This window comes from Eleutherodactylus coqui, chromosome 5 (assembly GCF_035609145.1).
Source record: "Eleutherodactylus coqui strain aEleCoq1 chromosome 5, aEleCoq1.hap1, whole genome shotgun sequence".
NCBI classification, from domain to species: Eukaryota; Metazoa; Chordata; class Amphibia; order Anura; family Eleutherodactylidae; genus Eleutherodactylus; species Eleutherodactylus coqui.
Window position 1 is genome coordinate 158,717,078 of NC_089841.1, and position 7,100 is coordinate 158,724,177.

The following is a 7,100-nucleotide window of genomic DNA, read 5'->3' on the forward strand; positions in this document are numbered from 1 at the left end:
CAAATGATAGGACATGTCCTATCGTTTGACGGCACAGTGTCGGCGGCTACTATAGACTCCTATGGGAGCTGGCTGGCAAAAGGAGTGGGCGCCGCATACTCGCTAATAGCAGCTGTGAAGTGTTCGCGACTGTTTTTCGTTCACCCGATTTAACGCGCAGATAACCGTGCTGTTTTAGCGCGGCTATCTGAGTGTCAAAAGTAAGCACATGTGAAAGAACCCCTAGGCCTCTTTTACACGACCATATACGTTTTTACGTTTGGCCATACGCGCTAAAAAATTGCATGAATGAAGAATAGCCACGATCAAGTCCCGATCTTAATCAGCGTATTATCAGCCATTCACACGGGCGGCTGTGGCATATCAGCGAAAAATACGCTACATCACGGAATAAGCTGCCTTCTGCTACAGCCAAATAGTTCAAATTACAGTATATCAGTCCAGAGAACCTGCTGCCTCTTTTCAGCACTCCAGTTCCAATATTTTCATGCATAGTTGAGTTCCTACATCAAAGGTATGGCTTTTTTGCCATAATTCTTCCATGAAGACCACTTCTGACCAGACTTAGTAGGTTGGTGTACCTGGGTCCCACTGGTTTCTGCCAGTTTTGGGCTGATGGCACTGCTGGACATCTTCTGATTTAGAAGAGAAGTAAGCATGATGTGTCTTTCATCTGCAACACTAGGTTTCATTGGCCGACTACTACAGTCCTTAACGTTGCCCGTATCTTTGTGCTTCTTCAAAAGAGCTTGTTTAGAATAATTGGTTGAACATATGCCTGACTATAATCCTACAAATCTCTGACCCTGTGCCAGCGTACCTAGAAAAACTGATACCATTTTGAAGAGAAAGGGTGGTCACGCCAAACATTAACTTGATTTAGATTCTCTTTTATTAATTTTTCAATTTTTATTAACTGACAAAAATAAATTTACTATTTTTGAAATCACTCTCAACTTTGCAGGCTTTTTTCCACACCTGCCTAAAACTTTTGCGCAGTACTGTATAAGGGCTTAAACAGACGGGTGCAATCACGAACACTCTCACTGCTATGGAGCGTATTAGCGCATGAACCAGGGCTTGGGATTTTTCACTATTCAAACTCAATACAATTGCGTGCGAGTTAAAAAAAAAAAAGCGGGACAATAGGCTCTGCCCTATCTTTCTTGCACGTAGAAAAACTACCTGAGAAAGATAGGGCAAATCCTGTGTTTTTCTGTAGGATTAATGCACAATAATCCCGCTGTGAGGGTATATATATATATTGCCATATGTTCTTTATACTTTTATACCTGTATGCAAGTTCTATTCAATTCCAAATAAGAAAAAACTTAATCTGTCGCCTTAACATCAGATATTCCAAGGCTTTGCAAGGCTGAGAGAGATGTTTCTAGAAATTCAGAGATCGATACCGAACCAGACACGAAGGCCGCGTGTACTTGGCTGTTTTCCCGGAGGCGCCAGTATCAAGATAATGACTGTTATATGATTTTCAGTGTCTCAGGCCGGAAATCCGGACTTCCCATATATGGAGAATGCATGCTTGGCCGTTTTCTTAGAATTGAGTGGGTGATTCTTTGCACTGGAGTTAATTGAATACGTGATTTTCTGTACATAAGCCAGAGGCGCCGTAGCAAGATAACGACTGTTTTCACTGTCTCAGGCCGGAAATCCGGACTTCCCATATAGAGGGATGCATTTTGTGAGATAGGCTTCATAGGAGAAGGGACTCTCGGTTGTTTTGCCTTATATATGGGGCTAACGATTTGATTTCAGAGAGATGCATTTTATGAGGCTGGTTCTATAGGAGAAGGGACCCTCGGTTGTTTTGCCGGTATATAAGGGGCTGACAATTTGAAAATTAAGAGGGATGCATTCTATGGAGCGTGTTATTTTTTATTGTTGTTGTTGTTCTAATATGCGTAAGATCTTATTAAAGAAGACAGAGCCCCTCAAGGGCTGCCGCCGTGTGGATGAATCTGTAAAATGTAACAAAACTTATGAAAATGTGTGACACCGACCCGAACGGTAGATTACAAAAATGGTGTCTGGGAGGGAGGTCTTTAGGACCAAGAGGCGCCTTGAAAGACCAAGGTTTGCTAGAAGCAGAGAGACAGTCAGAGAAAGTTAGGTATGTACACATTATTTGTTTAAGAAAGTATCCGTAAGTGAAATGTTGAAAAGTACAGTAAGTGATCAAGAGGGCATCAGGAGAGTGTCTATTAAAGGTTATATTGGCAGCTAGGTAGGGAGAGAAGTATGAGGAACAATCAAGTCGAGAAGAAAGTTACAATGCATGTGATTTGTTGGTAGAGAGAAAGAAGAAAAGGTGTATAATACAAGATAGATAATAGATATGGATATATATGTGTGTATATATGTATATACTGTATGTGCAAATAGTTAACTGAGCTTGCTTTTAGGGGAGAAGGGTTTGTTTACATGTAGCTGCGAGTCTGTGTAAGCTTTTCAAGGTCAAGAAGATAACAAAGCGAGAGAAAATGCAATAATAACCCTGGATAATATCTCTGCTTGCTGTAAAGGAATGAAGGCTTGAGATGAATTTCATTAATTATACTGTCTTAGTAGGCAGGAAATATAGCAATTTCTAAGGTATATTCTTACTTATACAGGGGTTGAAAATGAATGTTGCAAGGTCCCAGCATATGTGTTAATTATGAGTTCAAATGCAGGCAATAGTTTAAGCTAAAACAATTCAGTCTGTGTTTCATATTTGTAGAGAGATAAGACATGTTTTAAAAAGGTGGGGGCTTTCAGAATTCACTCCAAATTCAGGGTCACAGAAACTAAAACACTTCAGCGTTTAATACAGCATATAATAGCTTCAGTAAATAAGAAATATAGAATATCTCAGTCACTCAGCAAACTTTTTCACATAATTTGTCAAAGATAGCGCTCATTCACAATCTCATCTCAATAGAATCATGTACTCTATAAAATTAAAGCACTCACCTCAATGTTTTTCAACTGATGTATGTATGTTTGTCACACTTTTTTGTCTGTGCATCTGTATGGACTGGGACACCTTCAAAGGGGGTGACGGAGCAGACTTGAGCGCATGGATGGATGAGAGTTAGTGACCCGTGTTCGGGCTGTGTGGAATGTGTGATGCAGGTAATGACTGGGGATAAAAGTCCTCCCCATGCATGGGACTTTGCTTGGTTGAGATGTGGACGTGTAGACTGTTAAGCTGAAATGAGCTGAGAAGAAAGACGCACGGAGCCAATATCGAAGGGGTGGAGCTAGATGATGTAATAGTACGTAATGTTTCATCCCTCTTCTCGACAAGGGAGGGGGTGAGGAGCTTGAGTAGCTAGTAAAAGTTTTTGTTTTGTTTTTTCTCCTGTCACAAATTTGATAAGGCATTGCAGGCAGGAACAGACTAATAATGAATTTGCTTAAAGGAATATCACATTTCAAATATTAATAGATGTTTTGTAGGTTATTCTTCCCCGATGTAACTCATGTCTGTTGTTGGTGCTAACATCTTACAGGCCTTATCTGCATCCATCAAATCTTTTTACAATGTTGTACTAACTTAAACCCTGGTACTATTGTTCCAATTCAGTACCCTGGTTCAAAGGGGGGAGGAGAAGGCATAGGTGATCTAGGTATTGCAAGTCAGCCATTTTTTAAATTTTTTGCAAAGCCATTTTTTAAATTTTTTTAATTTTTTGCAACAAGATTCTGATCTATTTGAAATATAATACCAGCCTGATTGTCTAGCATTGATGCAACAAGAAAATTTAAGTTTTAAAAAAGTTACTGAAAGCCCTTGCTAACAATGCATATTTTGAGTTGTTTTTTATAGATGGTACCAGGGTGATTGACGACTCCACACTGGATATACAGTGGTTACACAACAAGATGTCCTAAAAGCAGAATGCCTCCGCATGTCGCAGTACAAGAAGCGGAACTAAAAGCCCTCGCTGAGGCGTGTAGAGTGGTAGAAGGTAAGACGGCAAACATTTACACTGACTCCCGGTATGCATTTGGCATAGCTCATGATTACGGCCCAACATGGAAGGCCAGACAGTTTTTTACCTCAGCAGGACAGCCAATTAAGAATGGTGCAGCGGTGCAGTCTCATGGAGACCCTACTTCTACCTGACAAGGTGGAAAGCTCACACCAATTCCTACACCAAAGAAGCAAGAGGCAATGCCATCACAGGCCACACAGCAAAAGCAGCGGCCCTCAAGCCGTGGAAGAAAAGAAGAATTTAACAATAACTTTGGACTTTGATATGAACTTGGACTTTGATAAAAATTTGGATTTTGATAAAAACTTGGACTTTGATAAAAATTTGGACTTTGATATGCTAAAGACTTTACAGTTACAAGCCAGCAAGGAAGAAAAAGGAAAAATGGACTAAAAAGGGACAGCGTATGGCGAACAGTCAACAGCACTTGCCCACCACGGTCCCTGTGCCCCATGATGGCCCAGCTGATGCACGGAAAGACGCACCTCTCAAAGCAGCAATGATGTCGACGCTTGAACGAGGACGGGTGGCTCCTGGGTTTTCTGTAGCTGCTGCATCATTTGTCCAATTTTGCATGATCTTTGCCGTAAGCAACAGGGCAGAAGTAAATTTGCCACATAACACTTGCCTAGACCACTCTACCCATTTCAGGGATTGCAAATTGGCTACACTCAGCTCCTACTTGTTGGGAAGCATGAATATGTGCTTGTTGTTGTTGATTTCTTTTCAGGTTGGAGACCTACTCTGTTACCAAAGTAAATAAGCAGGTAACCGCACAGAAGCTCATGAATGAGGTAATCCGCAGATACGGGGTACCGGAATTGATTGAGTCAAACAAAGGTACACACTTTACAGGTGAAATAATGCAACACATCATGTCTGTTTTGGGTATATTCCAGGCTTTTCACACACCCTACCATCCGCGGAGTAGTGGGAAAGTAGATACAAAAGGCAATGAAGAAAATGGGCAAATCTTGAATTGAGTGTCTTCTATTAGTTTTTCTTTTTCTCCGGAGGGTACATGCCACAGTAGCCAAGTTTGGGGAATGATTTTCTTGTTAATTTTGTCATAGGCCTCTCCAAGGAATTGTCAATAATGTATTCTGTAGTCTCTGCTTTTCTCCCAGGTCCTACAGATGAGTGTCACAATCTAAAACCAGGTGACAGGGTCTATGTGAAAAAGTTTGAGCGAAAAACCCTGTTTGAATGTCCCTACCAGATATTGTTCACCACCCCAACTGCAGTCAAGCTCGAAGGAAAGCCCACTTGGATCCACACTTCGCACTGAAAAAACTAATGATCCTGCATATCCTTTACATGCTATAATTTGGTACAATTTCTCTAACACACACCTTTGACTACTGTACACTAGCCCCCTGTTTCAGAGATCAGAACAAATTAATACAATCAAATGTGCAATCAATAAGAGTACACTGAGGGTGAGAATCCAACACCGCATCGTGCTAAGAGAGAAGTTGACGCTCCAGGTGGTAACTTTGATCCACATGTATACATAGATACAATAGGAGTGCCAAGGGGGGAGCCAGATGAATTTAATTCTAGAGATCAGGTTAAAGCAGGTTTTGAGTCCTTATTTGCTATTGTCACTGTTAATAATAATGTATATTGGATGAATTATATCTATTACAATCAGCAGAGGTTTGTAAACTACACTAGAGATGCTTTACAAGGGTTAGCTGACCAGTTAGGGCCCACTGCATCCATGGCCCTAGAGTGGCCCTGGATATGATTTTCGCAGAAAGAGGTGGGGTATGTAATTTCCTGTATGTGTATTATCTCTTTGATCAAAAAGAGTATGAGTAAGGGACTGGACAATGTGACACCAACATTTCCCTTGTTTGAAAAAAGATGAAGAGCCAGTTCCGATAATGCCAACCACGTACGTTACCAGAAGAATGGAGAAATGTACTAGTACTGTGTCTGCCCCGGTCTCATAAGATGGACTGTCAGTGGACTTCCCATTTGCCTAGGGATAGTGCAGAAGACCTTAGGTTCCGGTGAGGGCACACCCTGCGGGGTGTTAACTCGTACAGATAGAGGGTATGGATGCCCGGAAATAAGCCCAGGGAATCCATGGCCTCCTTCTGAGGTGAGGTAGGGATCTCCCCCCTCTTAGGAGTAGGGACTTACGGGCAAGTGGAGAAACCCTGACGCAAGGGAGAGGCGACCGAGGAAGAGTGCAAGGCCTGGTGCTTGATCTCCATATTAAGTTTTTTAGGGGGGTTTGTGAGGGTATATATATATATATTGCCATATGTTCTTTATACTTTTATACCTGTATGCAAGTTCTATTCAATTCCAAATAAGAAAAAACTTAATCTGTCGCCTTAACATCAGATATTCCAAGGCTTTGCAAGGCTGAGAGAGATGTTTCTAGAAATTCAGAGATGATACCGAACCAGACACGAAGGCCGCGTGTACTTGGCTGTATTCCCGGAGGCGCCAGTATCAAGATAATGACTGTTATATGATTTTCAGTGTCTCAGGCCGGAAATCCGGACTTCCCATATATGGAGAATGCATGCTTGGCCGTTTTCTTAGAATTGAGTGGGTGATTCTTTGCACTGGAGTTAATTGAATACGTGATTTTCTGTACATAAGCCAGAGGCGCCGTAGCAAGATAACGACTGTTTTCACTGTCTCAGGCCGGAAATCCAGACTTCCCATATATGGTTATGAGCCCATCACCCAATTCCTGGTGATGAGACAAAGGGTATAAGGTCTCATGTAATCTGTAATAAAGCACGGCGAAGCGCAGCCATGTCCCCGTGTGAGAAACTATACCAGACCTCCGTGTGGTGTTTTCTTCTTATCGCCGGCAGCGGGGCAAGTGGGGTGGGCCTGATTGGTGCTGTACTTAGAATATTACCCTGACACCGCTAGTGAAAATGAAACCATTTTGAGGCCGTGTCTTTCATCTGAAGAAGCCCTAATACTCGAGTCTTTTTGCTGAACTTCAGCACTAACCACCTCCTCTGTATATGATAGTGACCTGTACCCAGCAATGCGTCTGCGCTCACACAGTCCAGAGCTTAGCAGATTTTGCATGTGAGTAGGCCCAATGTCCACAGGCAGATT